The sequence below is a fragment of the Haliotis rufescens genome, unplaced genomic scaffold (assembly GCF_023055435.1).
Source record: "Haliotis rufescens isolate VD_foot unplaced genomic scaffold, xgHalRufe1.0.p SCAF_15, whole genome shotgun sequence".
In the NCBI taxonomy this organism is placed as follows: Eukaryota; Metazoa; Mollusca; class Gastropoda; order Lepetellida; family Haliotidae; genus Haliotis; species Haliotis rufescens.
This window is the reverse complement of record NW_025963835.1, coordinates 11185938-11204361: the sequence shown is the minus strand read 5'-3', so window position 1 is coordinate 11204361 and position 18424 is coordinate 11185938. Positions and strand designations below refer to the sequence as shown.

The following is an 18424-nucleotide window of genomic DNA, read 5'->3' as shown; positions in this document are numbered from 1 at the left end:
CTAGTAGTATCAGTGGTAATAGTAGTAGGAGCAGTAGCAGCTGTAGTGTCCGTAGTAGTAGTAGATTTATGCAGATATTTAAAATACATGATTAGATTGTATTGATTACAAAGCTCTAGGTATTTTTTCAGAAAAAAGGGAAGTGATTCTAACAACAAAAATAATCATTAGCCTCATCTCCTTGTTCAGTGTTAACCATGTGGACATTGACGTGTATCATGTATATGTGATCATGACATGATGTTAGGAAGTCTGTTGTTGTAGGGATAGCAGAGTTTTCACTCATCACAAGTACAACGAAATTATCATTCTAGTTTGATTTGTTTGGGTGCCATGTGGAAATTATGTATGGCTCTCCAGAAGCACATTAAGTCTTCAAATTCATAAACACAACTGATGTACACAATACATTTGGAGGTCTTCGGCTATGACATGATTAACCCTTTCCACTCTTTAAAATTAAGCATAATCGTCATAACCATGATAACCCAAATGACACTAAAGATATTTTTAAGGGGTCTCAAGATTCAAATACTGTAGCATCAAACTCCCCCACCCCCCACCCCTAAAAAACCCCCCAAAAAACAGACACACACAAACAACAACTTAATTTGGACCTATCATGGGCATTAAAAAGGAAAGTTTTGCACTGATGCCTCAGGCCACAATTTTATGTTTCATGGACTTATTCCAGCTTTTCCACACAAGGTACGTCAAAATGAAAATAAAAATTAATAGCTATGTCAATCATTCATTTACTTATTTGAAAAACATTCTGCCATGGAGTTAAAACTGCAGCTGGCTTCTTGAATCAGCAATAGTGAAGAAGACGTGGAATTCATATATAACACTTCTTTAAGGGTCTATTTTACTAGCAGGAGACATAATAAAAATACATATTTATGTTTAATTTATTTCTTCACTGGCTGCTTTTCAGTCGGGGCGGCAGGCCCGTGAAACAAAAAATAAAAAATGTGTGGCCTAATGCTTATAACTATCATGTTTTACTGTAAAAACACCTTTAACATGTTTAATGATAGATATTAAAAAATGCACTTTAATAAATATAGTATTAAAATATATCACTGCAAAGTCCTCATGGTCCTAAATCACCAAAACGTTGAACCACAAATATTGTTATACATGTATAACCAAATCTTATCTCTACTGAAACAATGTTTAGTCCAACATTAATGTCATGTTAGCGACAGCTTAATTTGGGGTTTCTGAATATCTGTGTAAACAAACCTTAATCCCCATTATCCTGCAAAAATAAACCATTACCCTAAAATAACGTTGTCTACACCATTTAATTACTTCTGTAATCAATAAGTGCCGGCGGACTCTAATTACTGAAGGCTAAAAATCTAAAACAATAGGATATCACTTGCCAGTTTGACAGTGTCAAATGTCAAAGGATACTGAATTGTCATTCAATTTACACATCTTAATGTTCTAAATAGTTCAAATCTTATAATGATATTCATCAAAATGTTAACCCCAAATATTTTTGGTCCATGTAACCTATCGTTGTTGTGAATGGTCAACTTCCCCACACCAAGGGTATATCATGTATACATGTAAATAACACCCAAAGCCAAACTCATACTCAAATGAAAGGAAAGTTGAATTTGCCATCTCACGCCTCAGACTCGCTCACATAAAGCACTATGACAAGGTTTGTCCATCTTGCAATCAGGCTGAGTCCATTGCTCTCTTGTTACTGGAATACCAAGGCCATGCCCCAGCCCGGGCTCGGTTAAAACAAGAATTGCTGTTAGATCTGCTATCTGTCGCAGATCTCCTAAAGCCAAGAGATGCAATAGCGAAGGCCAGACTAACTCTATTTCTGAGAGATGGACAGCTACTCATATAAACAGAGCAGCCAAAGATAAAAATGAAATCATATCAATATACAAAAATAGAAATCATATCAATACAAAAATAGAAATCATATCAATACAAAAATAGAAATTATTTGAATACCAAACTCACAATAGATATGAGTACCCAACTCACATTCCAGCTATTTCAGGGTGTGATGACTGTCAACCAAACCAGACCACCAAATCCATTTAGTCAACTCGTACATGCATAATTGATGGTGTTATCAATGAAAGCAGTAAGGGCGAATCGATACATCGGTGCACCGGTGCATCGTGAGTTGTAATCGGATGATACAATACACAAGGGCTGGCTATCAATATGGATTATAAAGAACTATAATCCCTAACTAAGTACAGTGTTGTGTGAATCACAAAAAGGATCACTGGTAACTTTAAATATTCAAGCCCGCAATTGTTTTCACTCAGGAGAAAACATAGTTTCATATAAAATTGGACTGGCTGACAAGGCTTGTGGTATTCTACAATTGATAGCTCTTGAACAGTTAAATAGCCACGGCTTTGACATGTTAGATGAAATATCAACCCCTAAGTAGAACTCCATATTTCACATGTCTGTCTCACACATGAGCTACAACATGTACAATGTGCTGCATGTATCGGAACTCGGAAGTCATCTGTCAGAGGGGGACAGCATTGCTCGTCAGAGTCCACTGATTTAATTGCTGGTGGTTTGTGCAAACTCAAGTAATCAAGATGAATCTGAAATTCAAACCTGTGACCAGCAGTTCTTGACATAACTAAGGGATGCAACTCTTCGCAGCCTATTAGACTACTGTCAACATCGGTGCTCCATATACATATGGTGTTCAAAAAGAAGAGTGGAAAGTGAAAGATTACGGTTTCCCTACTCCTCGATGTACCCCTCTAACATTGTCTAACAAACTACCTCTACGTCAGTGAAAGGTCTTGGGAGATGGCTCATGAGGTTTGAAACATCCCCATGGAAAATAACAAATAGACCCCATTGACATATTAAAGTCCCCCAAATTATTGAGATACTCCTGGTCTGCTTGCCAAGAAGCACACTGGAGACATGACCACCACCCCAGCTGAACTGAACAGTATGGAGATGTGAACGAGAACCTCGCTGAATAATCCTAGATCCACCGGCTGTTTGGACATTGCAACTGATAATTTCTCCAACAGAGAAACAGATCAATGGTATCTGAATCCTTTCATAAGCACTGATTCCACTCTAACAATGACAGTAATAGAAGCAGTGGTCAGGAAGCTGGCATGATAAACTACTCGTGACGAGCAAGTGTCCTCGCCACACAGCACGTTGCCATCAAAGGGCCACAAACCCAAGAGGAGGGATCTCCACACACGGAACTGCATTGACACCTCTGTAATCAAATCCCCATGGAATACTATTGCATTGAGTGAATATAGTCTGGTTGAGATAGAAATATCCTAGAGAAATGGTAATTATCGTTATTCTATTATACAGGATGTAAGTTCTGGATGTGTTCCAGATTCCTTGTGGGAAAACTGGGATTGAATGTATAGGTCTTCAGTCACTCATCTTGTGTCAGACCTTGTGTCTGTAACGATAGGTTTAGCAATATGTTCCAGTGTTTTGATTGGCTGGTTCAAATACTAGGCCCGAATGGCTTTAAGCTTTCATTTTTCTCTGTCGCATGTGGTAATAAACTTGGCATGGTGTCTGGGAAATGAAAGCAGACAAAAGGATCAAGTTTATTGAATTGTTTTGACAGAATTTGGTGTCCCTTTCTGCGCACTGACGTCACTTAGAACATGTTTGTTTCATATGGTAGCTTTTCAATGCTACGTATATGATATATCAGGGTTGTTCATTGATATTTGTTTTGTATTTAAAGTTATTATTCATATGCAAATAATCGCCTTCAAGTAACATTTAATACTTTATTCATAACATTTGACTTTGATTGCCACTGGTGATCTTTATTGATGTTTTTGTTACCAAATGTTTGCCCATAGAACCCCGTATGAGTTGACTAAATGGATTTGGTGGTCTGGTTTTATTGACAGGCATCACACCCTGTGACAGAACAACAAGCATACTGAAGGTAAGCAACTCTGCACATCACTACCAATCAATGCACCTACTGAGTATGATGGGACGCACATGACCATGATCCAATGCCATTCACTCTGATGGTGATCTGGCAAATGTAATGTCCTTTACATTCCAAAAATAATAAAAACCAACATATTTCCTGCTCTTAGGAGTGTAATCATGCTAATTGGCCAATACAAAACGTAAAAATACTTCGTTAGAAATAATTTATCATCTGCGTGTGACTCTCTACTAATGAGAGGATCGAGGACTAGTAATAGGGCAGTTTACACTGGGCCTCGTTAACAATTAATAAATCTAACACTAAGCTGTATAAAGAAGGAATCGATATGACCATTCACCTTGCCGGATCAATATAAAACGATTTGATCGTCATTCACAAGTGGGGGATCAGTCAATATTATGACCAGCTGATGGCTATTTTCAAACTGAGAGACACATGTCGATTAGAAATATCCTAGCAATGACGCCTGTACTCTTCCCACTCAGAAAATGTGGGGCAAAAGATTAATCGTCAACAACTGCTAGGACGGGACAGCTGTTCCAACCTATTTTTTATTTACTGATATTCTATTGATTCTAAGAAGCAGGGCATGGTAAGTCAGTTTTGTGTTCCAGCTGGTAAATATGTTGTGCAGGTATCATGGGACGTCAAACAGAACTTGTCTGTCTTGTCTTGATAGTTTGTTTGCTGCTATAGTATTTGAACCTAGGGACACATGAGCAGTGTTTGAAATAAATCTGTCTGCCATCAGGACCCACATCCTTGAGAAGTTGGTGTTCAGGCTCGCTGACTTGGTTGATGCATGTCATTGATCCCAATTGCGTGGATCGATGCTCATGTCATCAATCACTGGATTGTCTGGTCCAGACTCTATTTTTTACAGACCGCCGTCACATAGCTGGAATATTGCTGAGTGCAGCGTTAAACAACAACCAACCAACCAACCTTCATAAACTCCAGGCCCTGACCTAAGTGACCATGCTGACCAAACTTCTCAGGCACTTACTTCGAACACTGGTCATCAAACTAAGTCACTGAGCCTGACCACCGCCTCCAATTAGTTGTCTCTTATAGCCAGCATAGGTTGCTAGGGGTCAAGTCTAACCCAGGATGCCCAGGGTTAGATTCCTTATGACCAGCAGTCAAGTGCTGGGGACGCAATGTACCCCTTGTCCCCACTTGGAGTGGTTGCTTTTCAGAAGAAATGGTAATTTGCTATGAAGCTATACCTTTTGCTTCATAAAGATCTTGTCCAGTAACACCTTGTTAGTCCTGACTGTTGGACTGTTGAGAGCATCACACTTACATACAGAGAAACAATATTGCAATTTACCTATTTATCATGATGACTGCTTGTCATTCCCAGACATGGTGATCGTTGCTCATAACATCAATCACTGTATTGTCTGATCTAGACTATTATTTACAGGCTGCTGTCATATAGCTGGAATATTGCTGAGTCAGCATTATACAACCAACACTGACAAACTTTCCTGAACAGACGTATCCCCTATACCTGACTGCCAGACTAACAAAAGTTTTCATGAATGGAAACAATGGGATTTAATGTCGCATTCAAGATTATTGCATTTATATAGCAATGCACCTGTGTTTGTAGCTGCAGAAAATTGGATGTTTACTAGAAGTTACCATGTTTAGTGTTATTTCCTGGCCAGATTTTCTGAGCGTTTCTTTAGACTGTTGTAATGCACCATTTTTACATAATATTATACAAATATTAATAAACGTTGTTTCAACTGTATATAAGTCAGAGAAAACACATCTCAGTGTTCGTTGAAAATGTAAATCTCAGGGTTTAATAGCCCTCCCCCTCGGGTTTTATCTGTTCAACCAAAACCTCAGAGGCGTGTTTTTCCTATACATAGCAACAGTCAATATAACTGGGTATCAACATTCTGACTACAGGAATGGACACACAATTGATGGACAAACAGAAATATATCAAATTGTGTGTACATCCCTTTAGTAAGAATATTGATACCCAGTTATTGATTGTTTTTGTTGTTTTGAGAGCCCTTGACGCATACATTGACAAAGGAGTACAATTATTTAAACCAGACACCAGTTAAATTTGCTGTCAGAAATTAAACTTGAAATTACATTTGATCAAATTTGGTTCAAACCTCGAAACTCAAAAGTTCCAAATTGTAGTTACCATGGTTACAAGGCACATGTACACCCATTCAACACTATGGTGTTGCCTTTAAAAAAATCAGTAATATATTCAAGAAAATACAGACTGTCATGTAAATGTTTTAGCCTAGAGTAGGTCACATATAAAGATTGCTTACAGATCAGTGTAGAAACCATGGGGCACTTACTGGAACACGTGTAACAAGGCGCTTAATACAGCAAATACGGTAATTATCTTTAGCAGTGGTCATCAAGGTCAAGGTGTTTTGAAACAGCAAGGTCATAACTTGCTTTGACACTCCACAATTGGATCATGCTGATGTGGAATAAATCAACTATCATCAAATATTGGTTTAATTTCAATCATGAAACGCAAGAACCGGAAAGCTATTACCATTAATCAATACAGAAGACAGTAATTCATATTATTTAGTTAAACAGTATTACGGTTATATCACAGCGTGTCAGCTTGATGTTGGAGGAAAGCCCAAAGTGATACAGGTCTTAGACGTTTACCACTTTAGAGAAACCCACCAGCATGGATATAGTGCTGACAAACCCTAAAAACATAATCAGGGTGAACCAGGAATCGAACCATCAATCATAGTTTCTGGCGTGCCCATTGGACACAGCTCTGCAAGTGAATTGCAGCTTCTTAGATAACTGGGCCATCCGTGCCCCTGCAAACATAATTTTAAGTTTAACATGACCATATATGTAAAACCATACTCACTGATTGTAATTAGTTAAAAATACCTACAATACTCCAGAGATTCATTTAAAAGATCCTGCAATTATCATGACTGGACATAGCTTAAATCTTATACCCCATAACGAAATGTTTCTTTTATATTTTGGTCACTATTACCGATGAATGTATGAAAGAGTAATTTATTAATATTGCCTGGACTTAATAATGGCTGAACTTTCACAACAATTTAAAATACATGTTTCTACACAACTGCTCCTGGACACTAGATACTAAATACTATTTAGAGTAGCTGGTTGATTGTGGTGTTTCAGGGTAACTGCTCAAGCTGACCACTCATTGATAACAATCATGTAAATCAATTATTAGAATATTCCCAATAGGTTATCAACTATATTTGATAGTCTTGTCAACGGAGGATAATTATTGTTCACAAGCAATCTCATAATTGTAACTAGGCTTGCTGTTACGTCAACCAGACATACAATAATAGATAGATCATTTCAATTATTAATGTCAAAAATCTACTTTGTACATACTCATTGTCATTTTACAGTATTATTTCAGCTATTCACACCACAGAGACTTCAGATAAATAATTCATTCGAGTGATGACAAGGTTCACATTCTGCCATGAGGTCTTCCCAGCTGGTGGCCATGTTAACCATGGCAACCCTCTGTGGTCTACAGGTGCCAGAGGGGGAAAAGCTTAATCAGATTATCATAAGTAAGGCCTGGTTACATTGGACAGGACAGAGGACACACTGGACAGTACATGCCCACGGGCCGCAACTGGAAAACGTTCTCACTAGACTGGTACCTATTTATGGAACTGATAACTATTCATGGTTGAAACACTGAAGTCCCATTAGCAGTGAGTAGAGACATGTGACTTGAGATATTTTCAGGGATGAGAATGGATATTTTCCTTTTCAGCTGAAACTTCTTTCCAAGCGTGGTCCATAATTTGGGGGTCTTGGTAGGGAAAGCCATCAGATTTTAACAAATGTGGTCAGTAAAATTCACAGAAATTTACGGATCCGCAGAAGATTCTCACCCCTATATTTTTTAACAGTTTTTGATAAGTGTTAATCAATCAATATATAGAGATGCAGTATTCTTGTTGCCATGACGTATACTTGGGAAATGATACTTGTTGAGAAAAGTATTCACAGTAATTCATCCAAAAGTGTGGAAGATTTTCCGGCTACAAATCCCATTCAATACCATTTTTTAACCAATAAAATTGCAGCACACAAAATGCATTAATTTTTGCCTGAATGAGTGATTGAGTTAGGTTTTGCTCTGGTTTGGGAAATACAAATACATTCCGGCAAAGGACATGAAGAAAGGGCTTCACACATTGTACCCACAGAAAATGGGCTTCAAGCACTGTTGCCATGAAGAACGGGCTTCACACATTGTACCCACAGAAAACAAGCTTCACCAGTGTTTCCATGAACATATAATTTCAAAGCCTGCCTGATAATAATTTGCACTTCAGCACATATAATTACAAGCACAGCACATGATAATTGCTGCCCAGTGCTGTTCTCAGCAATGTTGAATATACTAAATTGCTTGTTCTATCAAGTTCACGTGGGGCATTGGGAAAAATCAAGGCTGAATCATGATGGCCAAAAATCTATCAACTGAATCTTGTTTTCATATTTGGATCTGTTATAGTGAAGTCACTAATCTGTGTAGGCCACTAATCTGTTGCCAGAGTCTATGAAGTAAGTTTACATTTAATGCCAAATATTACATCTACATCACAACTGCATGTAATCAAGCCTGGACAAAAAGCACGAGCAATGGTCTAGTCATCGGGGGAACAATGACACGCAGTCAGTCTGGTTCTTGAGCCTGACCACCATCAAATAACAATCAACATTAAGGTACAGCCAGGGTTTCAGATCATCTCATTTTCTGGGACATTTGATGATTGTTACCCACAATGTTTCTGGATTAATGTCCTCTCAAAAATTGAAAAAAATCATGAAACTGTCCTGATGTTTGTCTATAGGAATTGCCTGATTACATGGGGCCAGCTGTAACCCTGGTCCCCAAAGGATCAGAGTGAACTAAATCATAACAGTTAATTAGCCAGCTATTAGATGAGAGAATAAGGTTGGCTTCGAATTGCAGGTCACTTTGTTAAACCAACAAGCCTGGGTATGGTGCTGACAGATCTATGACCATAATAATGACACAGTTGGGATTTGAACACAAGGCCAAAGTGAACTGCGGCACCTGATACTGTCACCAGTGTGCCAGCCCTGCTTACATCCGCTACAAGAGTATTGAGATTTACACAAGTGTGGGCAGAAGTACCCAGTGTTGGACAGTCAGAGCAAGCTACCAGTATTTTCTAGAAGACGTAATACTCTTCAAAGCTACATAAATGTTTTAGAAAATAATAAAATATGTTTCACTTAAATGTTCTTAACTATTCATTAAGATTGCGAAATCTATACAGTGAATTCACAAATGGGATTATCAAATTACCGCGTCTACCAGAAATAAGCCTTCGATTTGACGAGCAGAATAGTTGAAAAGTATTTCTGTTTCAATGTGTGAAAAATACATGAAGTGACAGGTCTTGACGATTACCACTTTGATGAAACCCACGAGCATGATGAAGGAGTAAGCATATACTCCGAAACGTTGTGTTCCTCATAATAAAGAAGTTGACATCCATATATTCTACCCATGGTGTGTCGGGGCCACATTTAATCCTATACAGGCTGCCACTGCAATGCAGCTGGAATTCTGCTGACTGTCACTCGTTAGTATTGAGACACATATCGAGGTGTAATGGTGCCATGACTGTGTGCCATGACTGTAGGCAATTCCCTGCAATGGAGTTCCCAACATGAGAGCTGACATAGGAGGGATGGTGTGGTGTATGTATCACTAACACAGCCTTGTTGAAAACAAGGCCAAACATGCAGTGCAAATATACTGATATTGCCAGTTGTTTCTGAGGGGAAGGGTGGTGCTTATTGACAAACAGCGGACATTTATCACCACAAAGCCTCTACTTGAAAACACAATGTCAAGGTGAGGTAAAACCTCCAATTTGATCCCACATCCAAATAATCAAACACAAATATCCACATGATCACACCCAGAAAAACACAACATTTCCAAATCATCACAAACTGCTGTGACATAGTCCATGCCGAACCTGTTTCCTCTAATATGTACTGGTGTGTGATATGGAGGGAAAGGTGTATGCTGTAATCAGCAATATTCCAGCTGTATCACAATGGCCCAGAAAGAATCCAATGTGGACTGGGCAAACCAGTGATTGACAGCATGAACATCAAAGCATGCCATTGGCACACTGACAAGCAGTCAGAAAAGTCACCGATCACATACAATCCATTTTGGTTAACTCACAATACAAACATGCAATGTACCTTCAAGTAACACCAACACACTAAAAGCTAAGTTTGCAGTTTGTAGTCAAGCTTTACACATTGAACTTAAGTCATTTGTGATCATGGTCATGTCTATTGACAAGGGAATGGCCATTTATTACAGGGGTAGATGGGTCAGAGACACCTCGAGGCAGACAGCAAGAAGATGGGACACACCTGGAAACAACTAGAGAGGTAAGCCCAGGACGGAGGCCTATGCATTCGAGATGAGCGATGGGCATAACTGACTGGGTCAGACACACACACCCCCACCCCCCACCAGTCCTTTACAAGCCATGAAAGATACAAATGATGTTTTAACATATTTCATGTCTCATTTTAATACTACTGCAATAATTGTACCGTTCTTGAGATATCAATTTCAGTGATATAACCACTATTGCAATGCCATATTCCTGTACAGCCCTACAGTGTACAGTTTTATATATCTTCATGCACTGATATACCGAGAAACGCCCAATCCCAAACCATGATTATTCTCTTGAGTGAGCACCGTAGTTGCTGTAGGTGTTCTGTTGCCGTCGGTGACTGTACGGTTGCGCACAAACTTAGTTCAAACATTGATATCTGTATTTTTACAATAGGCACAAGGTAATTATATACCTTTCTACCATAGTCTATGCTGCTGTTGTCTGTAAAAAGTCTGTAATATAGACAAGACAAAACAGATTGTCCTGAAACTTTTTGGTCTTTGTAGGGGGCGTATATAACAATGACTTACGGACTGATATATGTTGTCTGTAAAAAGTCTGTAATATAGACATGACAATACGGGTCCTGAAATTTTTCGGTCTTAGTAGGGGGCGTTTATTAGATGACTTACAGACTGATATATGTTGTCTGTAATATAGAGATGACAATACAGATTGTCCTGAAATTTTCAGACTTAGTAGGGGGTGCTTATAAAGATGGCTTACAGACTGATCTGGCAGATGGTCAGGGGTGCTTATTTGGTCAGGGTGTTTAACACAATGAATATGAACTTTGGTTTAATGCCAATTAGTATTTCATTCATTCCTGTCAGCTTGATACAGGAAGAACTCCTGAAGTGATGAGGATGTTAGACTTTCACCACTTTGGTGAAACCAATGAATGTGTGTATGGTGCTGACACATCAAGAAATGTAACCAGGGTGAATCTGGGATTCTAGCCCACAATCACAGGTTTCTGACACGCCAAAGGGACGCAACTCAGCACAGCGAATTATGGAACATTTAGACAATCCCCCCTATCCACCTGTGTCCCAATTGTCTATAATCTCCTCATTCAAGTCTTTTCAAAGTCACCTTTAGAAGTCTGATAAAAAAATAAATGATAAAGAATTTGGAAGTGTTGGTTTTCAGTGTTTAATTAATGTAATAAAACCAAGGAAACAGTATAGCAGCAGGGGACTCTAGTTAACTATAGACACTTGTCAACGATGTGATACTCGGTATCAGGCTGTTGCCAAATAATGGAATGTATCAATAGGAAGATCAATCATCACAGCCTGATGCATGTTATGCCCAACTTGCCATTAGAACAATCCCAAACATACAGGCTATCATGCTTAGTACTAGCTAGCATCTTAGGAATTATTGTAGTGATGCTATATACTCAGATACCAATAATTTCCTCCTTAAACTGGTGGTTCCAACATGTCCACTGCCAACAACACCATCAACTTGTTTGGAACCAACTACTTGTACAAGTTGTAACATCACATTTCTTCTCCTAGTTTTCAAGACTGTATTTTCTCTATTGAAATAACTTATTATTATAAGATTCCAAATACACATACAAATACAAATCAGTGACCTACACATATTCTGCCACTAAGGGTAAGTATATGGACCATGGCCGAATTTCTGCCATGCAAAATGCACATACACTATTTATGCCGAAGCATAAGAAAACCCAACAGATTAGACGAAGGGCAGCAAAATATATTGATACACCAAAAAAATTTAAAATTATCAATAGTATTCAATACCAAATGCGAATGATAACATGTGATTTATAATCTATGGCTCAAAAATGCATCTAGTGCCCTGCATGTGTCAATATTGAGGGTGACCGTTTACGAAAATATTTCAGTGTGTGCTGGAGGATATACAACACACTTCTACGAGGGGTGTTCATTAAAGATTTCCCCTGACCCACTTCCGATGAAACTTGGCATAGGTATTAGTCTTTCTCCACATAGGAACCACCAAGAGTTACACACTTCTCCCATCATTTTATGCAACTATGGAGACCTCGCTTGTAAAAGCCCTCATTTTGCGTCTCAAACCAGGGATTGACTTCAGAAATCAGTGTTTCATCATCTGTGAAACGTTTTCCCTTCAAAAATGACTTCATGGTTGGAAAGAGGTGGAAGTCAGATGGTGCAAGGTCAGGAGAGTAAGGAGGATGTGGAAGGATTTCATAGCCACAGGACCGCGCTTCTGTCTGGGCAACATGAAAGTTGTGTACTGGAGCATTGTCTTGCAGGAGACGGACACCCTTGGTCAGCATGCCACGCCTCTTAAGCTTGATAGCGTCCCGCAATTTCGGCAGCAGTGAAGCATAATAAGCTCCTGTAATTGTGGTACCCTTTGCCAAGAAATCCATCATCACTACTCTGTGCTGGTCCCAAAACATGACCTTGCCTGCAGAGGGTTGGACACGTGCCTTCTTTGGGGATGGTGACTCCACATGCTTCCATTGCATCAACTGAACTTTAGTCTCAGGATCATAGTGATGGACCCATGTTTCATCCTGTGTGATAAGTCTGTCAAAAAAGTTTGCATGGTTTTTTTGGCACATGTCCAAAAGATCCTTTGAGCAATTGACTCGTTCCTGCTTTTGGAAAGGTGTGAGCAACTTGGGAATCCATCGTGCAGACACCTTATGCATGTTCAAATTGTCATGGATGATTTTTTCCACAGACCCTACACTGATCTTGACATCTTGTGCTAACTGGCGAACAGTTATACGTCGGTCTGCCAAAATGGCGGTCTCCACTTGATGGATAGTGTCCTCATCAATGGCTGAATGGGGGCGACCAGGAATGGCAGCTGTTTCCACAGATGTCCGACCACACTTGAACTGGCGATGCCAGTGTTTAACAACGTCATATGATGGGGCATCTTCCCCATAAGTTGCTTTCATTTCATCAAAAGTTTCTTTTGGTTTGCGACCTTTCAAATATAAAAACCTAATCACTGCTCGGTATTCTACTGGCTCCATTGTCACACCCTACTCGATCATAACACCTGTAAAAGTGGTAAGATTAATAGTTCGGTGCCGCAAATTCAGACATTACCCATAGATACATGTATTATTACACATGTGAAATTTCAACCACATATGAAATCCCTAAGTGGTTAAGGGGAAATCTTTAATGAACACCCCTTGTATATCTAAGACTGACTGCAAATCTTAAATGTTGCCATCTCATAAAACATTTGAAAAAAACACATGGTCAGTGTTTGAAATTCAGCAGGAGAGGGGCCTTGTCATACATACATATCAGAAAACCTACACATATTCTGCCACAGAGGCTAATTATATGGACTATGGCAGAATTTCTGCCACGTGGAATGCATACACAGTCTATGCCATACCTGTTTCCTCCGATATGTACTGGTGTTTGATAGTGAGGTATAGGGTGTTTTTGCTGTAATCAGCGATATTCCAGCTGTATCACAATGGCCCATAAATAATCCAATGTGGATCGGGCAAACCAGTGACTGACAGCATGAACAATAATTTCTGCCCTTGGCACACTGACAAGCAGTCAGAAAAGTCACCAATCACATACAATCCATTTCAGTTACATCCCGACACAGGCACAGGTTACCAATGGTTACCTGGTTACTGGGGACATCCCCAAAGGACCTAGACAAGATGTTCAGTGTCATGAAGCATATTGTTCTGGGAGAAAGAATCCATCCCAAATCCATTCTTTCCACTATTTCTACCTCATCAACCATGGAAATATATGCTAGTCCTCCAGCCCGAGACTGCTGTATTGCCTGAGGACAAGTCAAAACTCCAATGGTGGAAGTGCTCAGCATTTGAGGGCTAGAAGTCTGAACCAGTTCTCAGTGCTTTAATTTTGCTACAAAATGAAAACTGACAGCAAATGTGATCAGTTCGAGCAAAACTTGAAAGTTACCACTTTTCCTCTGGACAAGTCTTAAAATACACAAAGTTCTAAGGCTGCCTCACAGGGAGGCATTGATCTTTTAAAGAAACCCTACCAGCTGATGTTGTGACCTGTGAAGATCCGGGGTAGAATAGATCTTCAGCAACCCATGCTTGCTGTAAAAGGAGACTATGCAGGTTGTAAGAGGCGACTAACGGGATCGGGTGGTCAGGCTCGCTGACTTGGTTGATGCATGTCATCGTATCCCAATTGCGTGGATCGATTATTTACTGACCACCATCATATAGCTGGAATATTGCTGAGTGGAGCATTAAACAACAAACAAACAAAGCTGATGTTGTATGTACACTCATTGACTCACTGTGCATCACTGTACACGCTGATTTCCCCTGAGCTGCGGTCAGCTTATCCCCTCCAGTAACCCAGTGTTCAATAGGAGCAGCTCCAGATTAGCTCACATTACACAAAATATATTTCCAGTACTTATTTGTTTGTTGGTTGCGTACAAATATGCATGTTGATTTTTAAATCAATCACATAACACAGTGCATAATATAATCAATGCAGCGTACTTGTATTTTCTCTACCATGTTTACAGATCTATATTTCCCAATCACATGCAAGCATGTAAGCCTACATGATTTCTACTGCGCTGAATAATGTACAAAGTGCTACCTCTTGTCACAAGTATCATTGATGTCAGCTTATATGCACATAAGTAAATTTCAAATAAGAGGTCATTTTCTCATTTTAATCAGAATCTTTGTACCTAACAGATTAGTGAGTTGTGTTTAACACCGCTTTTAACAGTATTCCAGTCATATCATGGTGTGTCAGCTTAATGTGGGAGGGAAGCCACAAGTGATGTAGGACTTAGACATTTACCACTTTGAGGAAACCCACGAGCAAGGGTATGGTACTGACAAACCTAGAAACATAAAATCGGGGCAAACCGGGATTTGAACCCACAACCATAGGTTTCTGGCATGCCCAAGGGACGCAACTCTGCACAGTGAATTGGGGCATCTTGGGCATCTTAGACAACTGTGCAACCTGTGCCCCCCACACCCCTAACAGATTAGACCAGGGGCAGCAAAATATATTGATCACCCAAAGAAAATTATCACTTATATATCTAAGACTGATTACAAACCATAAATATTGCCTTCTCATAATTGTTTTGAGAAACCTGCACAGTCAGTATTCGTAATTCAGGGTAGGGTCCTTTGCCATAAATACATACAACTGATAAAAATTCAGTGAAGCCGGTGAAAATGGATTATGATCGCTGAATGTGTTGAATGGAAACATGATCTATATGAAAGGTTTGAGATGACCTTTTGAACTTGTCAAGATGTGGGAGAGTTTAGCAGCATTTCAGTGTATTATTCAATTCCACCTACTCCAACATGCTCAGTGATAATAGCTTCCTTATAACATGAATACTTCAATAGTCTCCAGCTTAAACAGAATTTGATTATATTTTTACATAAGTGGGTGTTGAACTGTGAACACTTTGGCATTAGATATAAGAAATAAGTTCTGTATGATCTGAATACAGTGCAACCTCGTTAGACTGGACCCTGCAAATCTGGAAACTCTAACTTCCAAACAAATACTGCTGGGAACAATCAAACCATGATTTCCTAATCTGGACATTTGTTCATCCAGATTATATTACAGGGACTGCATGCTACCACGGCAACTGTCTGGATAAACAGGGGTTAAAACTACTGCAAGTCTGCAACACTGTAAAAGGCAACTATGCTTGTGGTAAGAGGCGACAAACAGGATCGGGTGGTTGGGCTTGCTGACTTGGTTGAAGCATGTCATCATTTCCCAACTGCTTAGATCAATGCTCATGATGTCACTGGATTGTCTGGTCCAGACTTGATTATTAACAGACCGCCATCATATAGCTGGAATATTGCTGAGTGCAGCGTTAAACAACAAACAAACAAACAGTCTGCGACATGGTCACTGGATTTGGGTGTTTAATCACTATACAAGTGAAGAAAGAATGGATATTTTAGGTGTGTGAAAACCAATGATCATGACTACCCATTGCTGCTCATGTGCTAACGACATAAAACTGACAAGAACCATGATATAGTCTGTCTGCATGCTGTAAGTTCTCCTGGAAATGTTAATGTGTTCATTACTAACAGCGTCAATATGTCTCATAAACATGATGTAGTCTTCAACAATAATGAACCCTAAATGATACTAACACTTTTTAGACCTACATCAACTTACCTACAGCAATTGACAGTGCAGAATGGACTGATGTCCGTTAACCGTCGCCTCCGAAGCAAGTTTTACCATTAGCCTATCATATTTGGATTGATCGGCAACGATAATCAGGACGTACAAATGAAACACAGGAAGCCTCCACACTCATTATAGCACTTGATTATAAATCCACACATGCTTCTAAGTCATAGTCATCTAAAGCAACCTCCCTGAAATCGATCAGCAACAATCTGTTTCCAAACCAGTGGAAACCTCGATTTGCCGACCCTGTCCGAGAGAGCTGTCACTTTTCACAAACTATGAGTGTAACAACACTACAGACAAATACTTACCGATATTATTGTATCAAAGAGGGTCCTGATTGACAGAAAAGAGCCTCAAGTCACATTTGACTCCATCGATGTCAAGTGACACAGTTTCACGGAATTAGTCCAAGAGATGCTGCTCACAGCTCATTTGACGTTCACTGCAAGGTGCGCTCCCAGCAGTCTCTGCGCTAATTACGAAGGGAGGTAATTCTATTCACATGTTTGCTTGCCGCCTTAAATAAAAACGAAGAGTCGGAATTAAGGGTCGTATGTTATAAATTGTGGTGCCAACATTACCAGTGTTAATGAATGTGAATAATCACATTTGAAGCAAAATTTGACATCTATTAACAGCGGTTAAGTTTAATCCGTGATTTCTTCGACTAGTTTGGTATATACTGTATGTGAATAGCAACGGTTTTATGCATGAAGAGTATATGCATTCAGAAAAACTTTTAAGTTTCCTGGCATGTTGTATGTTCCGGTTTTCTAATGGGCTTCACACATTGTACCCATGTCGGGAATCGGACCCGGGTCTTCGGCGTAAGAAGCGAACCCTTTAACCTCTGAGAGGGAGCATCTTTCCGGATACATGGTTCGATCACTGGTCGCGTCATGCAAAAAGATGGAACATGCTCGGAGTCATAACACTGTGTTTGACTTGGATAAACATGTTAAACTATGGTATGGTATATCAGCGGGCTAGCGGGAGCACGGGTGGCCCAGTCGTCTAAGGCGCCGCGATTCGCTGTCCGAGTTGCGTCCCTTGGGCACGCAGCTAGGAAACCTATGATTGTGGGTTCGAATCACGGTTCGCTCCGATTCTAGGTTTGTCAGCACCATACTCATGCTCGTTGGTTTCACCGAAGTTGTAAACGTCTGCATCACCTGCATCACTTCGGGCTTTCATCCCACATTAAGCTGACGCGCCGTGATATGACTGGAATACTGTTAAGAGCGGCGTTAAACTCAAGTTTGGTTTCAAGCCGCTTTTAGCAATATTCCAGCAATTACTAATAATTGACAAACGAGCTGTGGGAGGGCGTGATCCTGTTGCAGTTCAATCTGACGTCAAATCCTACGCGCAAAGCGAACCACGACTTGTCTCAAAACCTCATCACTAAAACGAGCCTCTGTGAGCAGACAATCAAGACGGATGAGGTCTGTATTCAACTTTAGGTGATGCCAGCCAATACTATCACTGCGCCACCACCCCGTCTGTCGTGCATGGTGTGCTGTGGTACGCTACGTAGATAATGCAACTCAGACTCTGTGCATGGAAGGCGTCTTTCACATTATGTTTAAATGTGAAACTTTTCTCTTAAAATGATGATTGTATATACCACAAGTATCACCAATCGTCTAACATACCCCCATTAAAGATATGTTTAACGCCCTAAAATCCAAATGATGTGAAAAATATCACTACATTTGATGTACATCTGACAC

At 39.7% G+C, this 18424-nt stretch overlaps 1 protein-coding gene across 5 annotated transcripts in view; it reads right to left on the bottom strand.

The window, feature by feature from the left end:
* The window catches only part of LOC124110423 (double C2-like domain-containing protein beta), a 99944-nt gene extending 82790 nt beyond the window's left edge, over window positions 1–17154 (bottom strand). For all 5 annotated transcript variants that reach the window (XM_046469783.2, XM_046469782.2, XM_046469784.2 and 2 more), the window contains exon 1: window positions 17000–17154. The gene's annotated coding sequence lies outside the window, so the exon portion shown is untranslated. The remainder of the gene's footprint in view (window positions 1–16999) is intronic.
* Window positions 17155–18424: the final 1270 nt, after the last annotated feature.